The sequence below is a fragment of the Acipenser ruthenus genome, chromosome 5 (assembly GCF_902713425.1).
Source record: "Acipenser ruthenus chromosome 5, fAciRut3.2 maternal haplotype, whole genome shotgun sequence".
NCBI classification, from domain to species: Eukaryota; Metazoa; Chordata; class Actinopteri; order Acipenseriformes; family Acipenseridae; genus Acipenser; species Acipenser ruthenus.
In genome coordinates this window covers 87,958,801-87,971,132 of record NC_081193.1, presented here as the reverse complement: position 1 = coordinate 87,971,132, position 12,332 = coordinate 87,958,801, and positions in this window count along the sequence as shown.

Here is a 12,332-nt window from a genome sequence, read left to right as displayed (position 1 = left end):
TGGGGTAATTCTGGTTGCTCTTCTTTGTACTCTTTCTAGAGCAGCAATATCCTTTTTGTAATGAGGTGACCAGAACTGAACACAATATTCAAGATGAGGTCTTACTAATGCATTGTAAAGTTTTAACATTACTTCCCTTGATTTAAATTCAACACTTCTCACAATATATCCGAGCATCTTGTTGGCCTTTTTTTATAGCTTCCCCACATTCTCTAGATGAAAACATTTCTGAGTCAACATAAACTCCTAGGTCTTTTTCATTTTTCCCTTCTTCAATTTCAGTATCTCCCATATGATATTTATAATGCACATTTTTATTGCCTGCATGCAATACTTTACATTCTTCTCTATTAAATGTAATTTGCCATGTGTCTGCCCAGTTCTGAATGTTGTCTAGATCATTTTGAATGACCTTTGCTGCTGCAACAGTGTTTGCCACTCCTCCTATTTTTGTGTCGTCTGCAAATTTAATGAGTTTGCTTACTATACCACAATCTAAATCATTAATGTAGATTAGGAATAGCAGAGGACCTAATACTGATCCCTGTGGTACACCACTGGTAACCTTGCTCCATTTTGAGGTTTCTCCTCTAATCAGTACTTTCTGTTTTCTACATGTTAACCACTCCCTAATCCATGTGCATGCATTTCCTTGAATCCTTACTGTGTTCAGTCTGAGAATTAATCTTTTATGCGGGACTTTGTCAAAAGCTTTCTGGAAATCTAAATAAACCATGTCGTATGCTTTGCAATTATCCATTTTCATTGTTGCATCCTCAAAAAAGTCTAGTAGGTTAGTTCGACAGGATCTCCCTTTCCTAAAACCATGCTGACTGGCTCCCAGGATATTGTTACCATATAGGTAATTTTCCATTTTGGATCTTATTAGTTTCCATAAGTTTCCATATAATAGAAGTCAGGCTTATTGGTCTGTAGTTATCTGGTTTGGTTTTGTCTCCCTTTTTGTGGATCGGTATTACGTTTGCTATTTTCCAGTCTGTTGGTACAACCCCTGTGTCAAGAGACTGTTGCATGATCTTGGTTAGCGGTTTGTAAATAACTTCTTTCATTTCTTTGAGTACTATTGGGAGGATCTCATCCAGCCCAGGGGATTTGTTTATTTTAAGAGCTCCTAGTCCCTTTAACACTTCTGCCTCTGTTATGCTAAAGTTATTTAAAATCGGATAGGAACAGGTCGACATGTCGGGCATGTTGTCCGTGTCCTCCTTTGTAAAAACCTGTGAAAAGTAATCATTTAATATATTTGCTATTTTTTTTTCTTCATCTATGATTTTGCCATTTGTGTCTCTTAGACAATGAAATGTTATGTTACTGGCAGTGGTATTATTGATTCACAACATATGTTCAGTGTGATATTGAATAACGCTGCAATACCACATTGTTGTGTTTTTTGGCTTTTAAATTTTTTTTTAAAATTTTTTTAAATTATTATTATTATTATTATTATTATTATTATTATTATTATTATTATTAATATTATTATTATTATTATTTTATTTTTTTATGATGGACTTATTGAATTTAGAGGGTTTTTTTCTTGTTATAAAATAGGTGCCATAGCTTGTCCTTTGATGACGAGGTCAATGCCCAGCACCAAACTCAGCCTTTAGGTTTGTTGTGTGATGAAAGTAACAACGTGTATGCATTGCTGTTGTGCAAAATCAATTACAGTGGACCTGTTTACAAAGTACTGGCAGCTGCTACAACTACAGAACAACATGAGGGAGATGGGTATTACATCTCTATTACAGTCCCATGTGAGACGTTTCCAGTGCACACTGATTCTCAGAGTATCATAGCAAACACATGGGCCAGCCTCTCCATGATTCAGTGTGGTTGACAAAGTTTTTGTCAGTGAGAGCGATTGCGTGTTTGAAAACAGAACACTGGAAAGCATTTATAGATTTTTTTTAATGGCATGGCAACCTTGCATAGTAATTTCATATAACTCCAACCACCGTAAATGACCTGTTCCTGCAAAGGCAGTTACCACAGGAGCCAGTTATTGGATGGCGAGGGTTCGGAAATCTATGTATTTTTCTGAGTGTGCATAGAGAAACTAGTATTCTAGGTAATTCTATCCAGGAAAAAAATAAAGAAATAAAAAACGAATTACATAACAAACTAGTATTTACCCAAGACCATCAATTATGCGGTTGCTTGATACCACGGCTGTAAAAAAAAAAAGAAAAAGGCCTCAGAACAGGACAGTGACACAAGCTATGTCAACAGAACTCAGAAAATAATAATAATGTATAATCCCTGGTCCTCACAAACCACTTGAGCATTCCTTCTTCATGTTTTCACCGCGGGTATTCAAGCATTCCAAAACAGTATGGAACTGAGCTGCTTGCAACCCTGCCCTTTGCAACTTCTACAGGCAGCATCTTAATCAGATACAGTTTAAATGGGATTAGATGCATCTTCACATGCGCGATGTACTGAACTGCTGGATACCGCTGCAGAAGGGCCCAAAAGATACCAAGAGAGACAGCCTATGAGAAACGAGGGTCGGTGCTGGTGAAGAGAGAGACAGCCTATGAGAAACGAGGGTCTGTACCGGTGAAGAGAGAGACAGCCTATGAGAAACGAGGGTCTGTACCGGTGAAGAGAGACAGCCTATGAGAAACGAGGGTCTGTGCCGGTGAAGAGAGAGACAGCCTATGAGAAACGAGGGTCTGTACCGGTGAAGAGAGAGACAGCCTATGAGAAACGAGGGTCTGTACCGGTGAAGAGAGAGACAGCCTATGAGAAACGAGGGTCTGTGCCGGTGAAGAGAGACAGCCTATGAGAAACGAGGGTCTGTACCGGTGAAGAGAGAGACAGCCTATGAGAAACGAGGGTCTGTGCCGGTGATGAGAGACAGCCTATGAGAAACGAGGGTCTGTACCGGTGAAGAGAGAGACAGCCTATGAGAAACGAGGGTCTGTGCCGGTGAAGAGAGACAGCCTATGAGAAACGAGGGTCTGTACCGGTGAAGAGAGAGACAGCCTATGAGAAACGAGGGTCTGTGCCGGTGAAGAGAGAGACAGCCTATGAGAAACGAGGGTCTGTACCGGTGAAGAGAGAGACAGCCTATGAGAAACGAGGGTCTGTGCCGGTGAAGAGAGACAGCCTATGAGAAACGAGGGTCTGTACCGGTGAAGAGAGACAGCCTATGAGAAACGAGGGTCTGTACCGGTGAAGAGAGACAGCCTATGAGAAACGAGGGTCTGTGCCGGTGAAGAGAGACAGTCTATGAGAAACGAGGGTCTGTGCCGGTGAAGAGAGACAGCCTATGAGAAACGAGGGTCTGTGCCGGTGAAGAGAGAGACAGCCTATGAGAAACGAGGGTCTGTGCCGGTGAAGAGAGACAGCCTATGAGAAACGAGGGTCTGTACCGGTGAAGAGAGAGACAGACACACAATAACATTATGTAAATGACATTATGTATGTGCCCAATGAGCTATTGATGTAAAACTTAGACTGTTGCATTTTCATTATGCATCAGTATAAAGGGGCTACTAGAATGAAGACAAAGTGCTTGTGACTATAGCAACAGAATAGGGGTTTCCCCTTGAGTACTCAGAGAACCGCCCTCGCTGAGGTGAGGCCGAACTGATCGACCTCCAGGGCCGGGAAGCGAGGAACTTCCCCAAGGGGAAACTAAGAAATGAACTTACTGAGTCGTCTAATCAAGAGAGGTCAGACTCGGCTGACGCTCCGAGGCCACATGGAGAGCATCACGATCTACGCAGGGAGAACAAAACTGCTGGAAAAGAGAATAAGAAATAAACACATAAAGAGGGCCCAGGGTCTCCCCGCCCCCCAGCTGAAGAGCCACCTTCGATAAGTTGAGCTAACGACTAGCTTGAAAGTTGGGAGCAAGCTTACTCTCCTGGCAGAGAGAGAGCCCCCACTCCAGCCATGCTAGCAATACTTTGTTAAGTGGAAATAATATCAAGGAGAGAAGAGCGAATGTAAGAATCCACTGCTGAGGACTGGTTGATTTTAACTTTGGCTGCTGATGTTGCTGCAGCTATACGGAAGACGAGAAATAAATACTTTGAGGAACTATGCGAATTGCAAAATTGAAATGTCCCAGGAGTGAAAGAAGGTTCCATTTAGAAATGGAATGGTTGATCTCAAAGGATTGAATGAGAGAGGAAATGTGTTCCAGTTTATCAGGAGGCAGTTATTCCTAGGAAGTCTAGAGACTGAACTGGACTGGTGGTTTTCTCCTCTGAGAGGGGGACGCTGACTGCTGAGAAGAGAGACCTGAGTTCTAGTGTTTCAGTTGGAGGGGCTGATGGAGGAGATATAAGGAGAAAGTCACCCAATTAGTGCAGCAGAAATGGGATGCGATTAATATTGAGTAGAATTCAGCAGAGGGCTGAGGGTTGCTGTGGCATCCGAAAGTTAGTTTAGTAGCGAAGTAAAATTGCCCCTTCCAACAGATACCAAAAAGATGATGAGAGAAGGGAGTATAGGCATGGCTTTGAAGGCATTGGAAATTCCAGAAAGCAATCCTGTATGCAAATCAAGGTATACAAAAGAAATGGAAAAAAGGTATGACTTCATTATTATTATTTATTTCTTAGCAGACACCCTTATCCAGGGCGACTTACAATTGTTACAAAAGATCACATTATACATTATACAGATATCACATTATTTTTACATACAATTACCCATTTATACAGTTGGGTTTTTACTGGAGCAATCTAGGTAAAGTACCTTGCTCAAGGGTACAACAGCAGTGTCCCCCACTGGGGATTGAACCCACAACCCTCCAGTCAAGAGTCCAGAGCCCTAACCACTACTCCACACTGCTGCCTTCATGTTCCGATATGACGAACACCACCTTTTACTAATGTGGGGCCTTGTTTGTTCTCATTGAGCAATCATGGAAAAGTCAAGGCATTTAGATCAGAGATCAGACTGCTTAGTGCATAGCAGGGTGAAGATGATGCAGGATTCAGCATAGCCCCACAGGGACTCGCATCTGCTTTCCATTTCACCGCCTGGTTCCGGTTTTTACGGCTCCAGTTGCTCGTTCTAACTTCAAAGAGTCTCTGCTTCTGACATCATGCTCAAACCACTGCATGGGATATGATACTAGTGCACCAAAACATAGAAAGGAAACAACCAACCCCTCCATCTGCTGTCTCACATGGTCTCACGGAAAATCACAAACTTCCTGGTGAAATACAAACCGCTGAAAATGCCAGGTAGCCAAAATACTGCGCTGGCCCACATGGGAGTCATTGGAGAAGCTGGCAGCAAAACACAGCACAGCCTGAGCCTGTGGCAGCCAAGCGTTCCTGTACCAATGTGTGAGGCATTTACACTCATTAGGGGTGCAACACTAATAGCACTACATGACTGGGCTGTACTGTAAGGAAGGGTGCTGGGACAAAACTACCAGCCTGCTCCGATTTCCCAACAGCCTCCATTCCCAAGGTGTTTGTAACTCCAGGGTTCTACTGAACTTGCTTAAATAATCTGTTTCTCTGCTGCCAAACAATGCCAACTTGTTAAACACCAGTGCTAACCCTGAGACACCCATGGTCTTGTAAGCTGCTGTATTATAACTTGCCGGTAATTACTTTATAGGCTCAGTTCTTTGACTAACATGTTCACTAGCTGGGTAACCTGAGAGAAGCACATGCAACTTGAGCACAGGAGGATTGAACTGTTTTCCAAAACAAAACAAGCCCCCTGCTTATCCTTTAGGAATGCATTTGAAAACGGACAGGAAGAACTGCTCATTTAATAAGTATCAGTCATTTCTAACCTGTTTTAAATCTGACCCCTTGTGCTGTAGATTCCATATGCACTGTGCTTTTTATTATTAGACCTGGTAAAAGGTGTAAGTGAATGCAACCAACTTCCTACTAGTGAGCAAATGACAAGCTGTCAGTGTGAGTGAAAAGACACTGGAGTTGATGCCCCAGACCAGGGGTTTTCAACCTGCTTTTGAAACTGTACCCCTTCTGTCGGAAGGGTTCAGCTAAAGTACCCTTTACAATTTTTGCTCACTGAATGGGACCACAGTTGCAATAAAAGGCAGAAATAATCTGATTTGTCGTGCGTGCGCCCTAGGGCCCTTAGAAGTACCCCCAGGGGTACGCGTACCCCCAGTTGGAAACCCCTGTCCTATACCATGAGACCAGTCCTGTGCAGGGCCACTCTTCTACCAGCTGCGATATATTTCCAGCTTGCTTCAGCACCAGTGGCTTGCTGTGGTTGAAAGCTTGTATTAGTAGCTGCCTGAGGAGTTACTAATACAAGCTAATAATATTGCTTCCCCATTTCCTCACCACAGCCCCAGGTCTTCAGTGCAGCACAATGCACTATTGACAGCCTGGCAACAAAGTCCATTGTACTGTGTAATGCACGCCTCTGGCTTGAACCCAAGACCAAATGAATGGGATACTCAAGATGCTTGAAGCATTCTGAAGTTTCAGCCGCATTCATTAATGTACCCCCCCCCCCCCCCCTTCTTTCACATGCGGTGTCTGCTCCCACCCCACCGACTCACTCACTGACCTCTCCTATTGGGGATCAGTGCATTGGCAGCTTTGATTAAATGGAGCATGTCAGACCGGACTAGTCAGTGGCCAAATGACTTTACTGAAACAATGGGAGTAAAAGGCTGTGACTAACTGTGAATACAGATGCCGTCTACATGTCAAAACAAGAGAAAGGCAGGAATTGTGAGCGTTTGATTTAAGACTCTGTCACTGTGCTGTGTAACAGGGCCCTCTCATCACTGACACACCGGTCCAGGATTTACAATACCCTACATTCCAGAACCCTGCATGTCACTGTGTGTGTCTGATTGAGAGGCTGGCTGTACTGTTATTGTCTATATTCTCTATATCTTATATGACCTCATTGAGTAATATACTGTGCCTTACTTAAGTGAAATATGTTATTAATCTTGCCATGCATACCTCAGATGTTAATGTTTAGTACAGTCTCTCAGCAATATTCCTACCAGGGAAAGGGAGTCCAGGAATTGTTTCAGTACCGCTCACACACAGGGCTGTGATGGTACGGTATTGGCACACTGGTAACGTCATGCTATATTGGTCCTGTGCACTACAGATGTGAGAGGTTGAGGAATGCTGTCCTTTTAATTTCCAAACATAACTTTTCATCACAATTCTAGAAATCACCAACATGACACAGCCAATAGTTAAACCCTCTTCAAGAAGAGGAAGTTAGGGAGCATATATATATATATAGTACTGGACATGCTATTTTCAGCCTTTATAGTCGAGATTACTAAAGGGAACAACCCCCATTGTATTATATGTGGAGTAGTGGTTAGGGCTCTGGATTTTTGACTGGAGGGTTGTGGGTTCAATCCCCGGTTGAGGACATTGCTGCTGTATCCTTGAGCAAGGTACTTCACCTAAATTGCTCCAGTAAAAACCCAACTGTATAAATGGGTAATTGTATGTAAAAATAATGTGATATCTGTATAATAATGTATAATGTGATATCTTGTAACAATTGTAAGTCGCCCTGGATAAGGGCGTCTGCTAAGAAATAAATAATAATGATATGCTAAAATACAGAAATCTGTTTTAATCATGAAGAATGTCTTCCTATATTATACAACAGATCCTTTATCTTTAGTTATTTTAAAAGTGACAATGAAATGCAGATCTATGAAATAGCCCAACAGAAGAGCATAAGAGCAGCATGAGTGAGCAGTGGATTGGAATGGCTGCAGCTCCTCAGTATTACAGGATTACACAGTATTACAGGACTACCCTCCCAGACAACACTCAGGTGCTGTGTACACACTTCAGCACCACAGCTGGATGCAAGACATACAAAACAAATGCTTTGAGAGTTAAGAAACAACTTATTATTACATAACATGCATAAAATGAAAAATAACATTCAAAAACATCTTTCATACTTTGACAAAAGCCTTTGTTCACCCTTACATTAGTATTGTGTGTGCCCACCCTTTGCTTCCTTTACAGCTTGCAATCTTTTTTTTGTATTTTGAAACCAGTTCCTGGCATCTTTCCAGAGATATTTTTGCCCATTCTTCAACACATACAGCTTTGAGTTTTGCAGTTGACTTTGGTTTCCTTTTTGCAGTAGCAACCTTCAAATCAATCCACAACATCTCGATGGGATTCAAGTCTGTGGACTGAGATGGCCAATCCTTAACTGTAATCTTCCTTTTTTTTCAGAAATACCTTTGTAGACCTCACAGAATGCTTAGGGTCATTATCCTGCAGGAATACAAACTTTCATCCAATAAGCCTTTTAGCACTGGGTAACAAATGAGAATGCAAAATGTACTGATATTTTGCAGCATTCATTGATCCTTCTACAATACAAATGTCACCAGTGCCTGAGGAAGAAAAACAAGCCCATACCATCACACAACCTCCACCATGTTTAACACTGGGCATGATTTTCTTTAAATTCATCTCCTCTCTTCCTCCAAACATATTGTTGCTTAGTTTCATGGTAAAAAATATATATATTTTGGATTCGTCTGACCATAAAATTGGGAAAATCCAATTGTTTTCTTTTGTGTATTGTTTTTAACAAAGGTTTACATCTTGGTTTTCGCCCCCTGGGACAGTCTTCTTGTTAAGGTATCATTGAATTGTTCGCTCGTGAAATTTCTTGACCATCTTCTCTCAATTCTTGTGTCAAATCTTTTGCAGTAATCTCAGGATTTTGCCGGGCTGCTCGAGCGATTCTTCTTCCAGATTTTGCAGAAATCTTTCTTGGTCTTCCACACCTGGAGTTAGTTGCAGTAGTCCCTGTTCTCCTGTGTTTGTCAGTAATAGCCCACACAGTGCTTTTCGGTAAACCGAGTCTTTCTGCTATTGTTCTGGTAGTTTCTCCTTTTTTTGTTTAGTTGTATCGCTGCCATTTTGAGATCATCGCTGTACTCTTTACTTTTAACCATTTTTGTTGCTTTTTTGAATCACAAATTTCCAATTTATTTTTCCGCAGTTGATGATTATGTATTTATTTATCAGGTGTCGGTTTTCAATCATGATAATTGTCAATAATTAGCAACAAATGGATTTCATATAAAATATGATTGCCCAAATACTTTTGTCAAAGTATGAAATTCGTTTTTGCATGTTATTTTTTATTTTATGCATGTTATGTAATCATTTGTTGTTTTATTATAAAGCTGAATCTCTAATGTTATATCTTTCAATAGAACAATCAGAAATTATAAAAATAACTTTCTTTTTTGGTTTTTCCTTTTTTTTTTTAACTGCCCTAATACTTTTGTCTGCGATCAGTATACAGTGTGTATATCATATACATTTAGTGGTAGGCAGACAGTTCATCTTGAATATATACCAAGACGCAGTGTGTATATTATTATATATGGTATATTTAATGGTAGGCAGTATACAGTATTATTATTATTATTATTTATTTCTTAGCAGACGCCCTTATCCAGGGCGACTTACAATCATAAGCAAAAACATTTCAAGCGTTACAATACAAGTAATACAATAAGAGCAAGAAATACAGTATGTATATATAGTAAATATGGACTGGAGAGGAGGATCATAGTGGGAAACTATGGCCCTGGAGGGAAGACCTATAGTTATCAACAAGCGACTTTAATCCCTGAAGCCTCAGGCTGTCCCTGGGAGGTAACTATGGTTCTTCCCGAGGGGCCTTTAGTTTCCCACAATGAGCCGAGGTCTGCAGTTCAGATTTGTTATGAATTAGTCAAGAAAGTAAGTGAGGCAAGGTTGTGCACTAAATATGATTTTATATACTTTGTTTAAATTATGGTTACAGAACAAATAAAAAAACAATAAATAAATACCATGAACATGACAATTCATAAACATTACATTAAATAACATATGAAGTAAATTACAATAATTAATACAGCTTTAGTTTTAAATTGTAGTACATGAAACATTTGTATATAACAATTTTATAGAACTGCCCGTCTGACTTTCTCACTGCGGCCTAGAATTCTCGGAGGAGTCTGTTGAGTTTGTGAACGTCGTATTTATTTACATCGTCGAGTTGGATTTGCTTGAAATTTCGGAAGTCAGAAAAACACTGAAAGCGAAGTTTTTATGATGATTTTAGTGTTTGCATCATCTTTGTTTTGCAGTATATTTTGTAATTCGTTTTTTGTTACGTCACAGAATCGCTGTCCAGGAGGTGGAGATTCGGGTTTGTCCACCATTTTGCTTTGTTGTGTGAAGTGAGGAAGGGAGTTTGTAGCTTTAATTGGAAGAGCGATGCGCACTGTGACGTTGCTGCTCACTGCTTGAGTTACATTGTGTTTTCGGATCATCTTCTAATGATCAGATTAAGTGAATTTTCTGCATCACAATGGGGTCATTCGCAAGACAACCCCATCCTGAACATGAAAAGATTACTGGGTTCTAAAAATTGTAATTAACCCCAACTCGATGGGGTCAACCAGATCAGGTTGGGGTCCTAACATATATATATATATATATATATATATATATATATATATATATATATATATATATATATATATATATATACTGGTATTTAATGGTAGGCAGACAGTTAATTCCTGTAATTGATCTGTGGGAGCCTTCATCTGGAACTTATTACAAATTTCCATGAAAAAGCACTTTCTTGTTCAACAAATCCTGGATTTGGACTCTGCAGCTGAAGCCTATCAGATGTCTAAGGCTTTTGAGCAGAGAGTGATGTGAAACCTGAGAAATTAACAATCTGCTCTGCTTCACATAGCATTTACTTCCCGCTAGCAATGAATGCAGATTAAAACATGGCACAAACTTACAGAAATAGGGAACATAGTTTTCTGATTCTGCGCTGACTTAACCCACAACTGCACTCAAATGACTTCCTCTCAACGTTAGGCACAGAAACCCCAACAAAGACATGGCATCGCCACGTTTGCAGACTGTGCTAACTAGCTCTCCACTCCAGTTCTCTTTCACCACTGCAGTCCTGGGTTCTCCCTTATAAAAGTGTACCACAGTAAATCTAAAGGGCAATTTTGCAGTTGTCCTATGGCCATACTACGCATTTAACACAGTTTATCCTGGTTTGCCTTTTTTTAATACACTTTACCATATCTCTCATATCTACCATATCTACAATGCTTAACTTTGCTATGCTTTTACTATGGTACATTTGTATGTGTATTTATTTCAAATACACATATGCAAACATTTCTATTAGTTTCTGGTACCTTTTTTCAAGCTGCTTTGCCGTGCTTTTTTGAATGAGGTTTTAATCTGAAATAACCAGTTTCAGATTCAGTTTGGGATACTGGATAATTCTGCCCATGCCCACTGTGTTGCACTCTCTGGCTGCACAGCACTGCGTGCTTGTGGCTTTGATGAAGTAGTCGATACAGCCCATTGCACGGATGTTTTCTACAGACACGCCAGATAAATAAATGATTACCAGATATAGATGACTTGTTAAGGTGATGCATCTTGAATGGAAATGTTGATGGTCAACTTAAGGCACATGACGACTACAGCACAGGCGATAAACACGCAGCAGTGTGGAGTAGCGGTTAGGGCTCTGGACTCTTGACCGGAGGATCGTGGGTTCAATCCCAGGTAGGGGACACTGCTGCTGTACCCTTGAGCAAGGTACTTTACCTAGATTGCTCCAGTAAAAACCCAACTGTATAAATGGGTAATTGTATGTAAAATAATGTGATATCTTGTAACAATTGTAAGTCACCCTGGATAAGGGCGTCTGCTAAGAAATAAATAATAAATTAAATTTATAATTAAAGTTCGGGAGGAGGGTCAGACACCAATCTCTGCATCACCAAATTGAATCATTCAATTTACACATTAGCTAATTTAAATTGTTAGCACTATAAATACCCGCTGCACTTATCTCTGTTGCGTTTTGATTTCATCGTAACCCACCACCTCCCCATCTCCACCTTTCTTAATAACAGTTTTTATGTTTTATCAAATGGGGGTCAGCCTCGTCCAGTCGGCCAGGCAGCGAACCCTCAAACCAAGTTAGGTTTGATGCCAAATGAATGTGTATATACAGCATACTTTTCTGTTAAATCGCATTCTCTACAATAAATATTTGTACTAAAACATTTTGTGATTGGTGTTTGTCCCGAACTACTGAATAATAATAATAATATCCAGTGCAGTTCAATGGGTTATTCAGGGTTTGTTTTTTGTCATTCCAGTAATATCATCATCATCATCATCATCATCATCATCATCATCATCAAGCAATGTCATTTTACAGTGGAAAAAGCTACAAACCAGACCAATGTGGACAGAGTGCATCAGGATCCTTTGTCA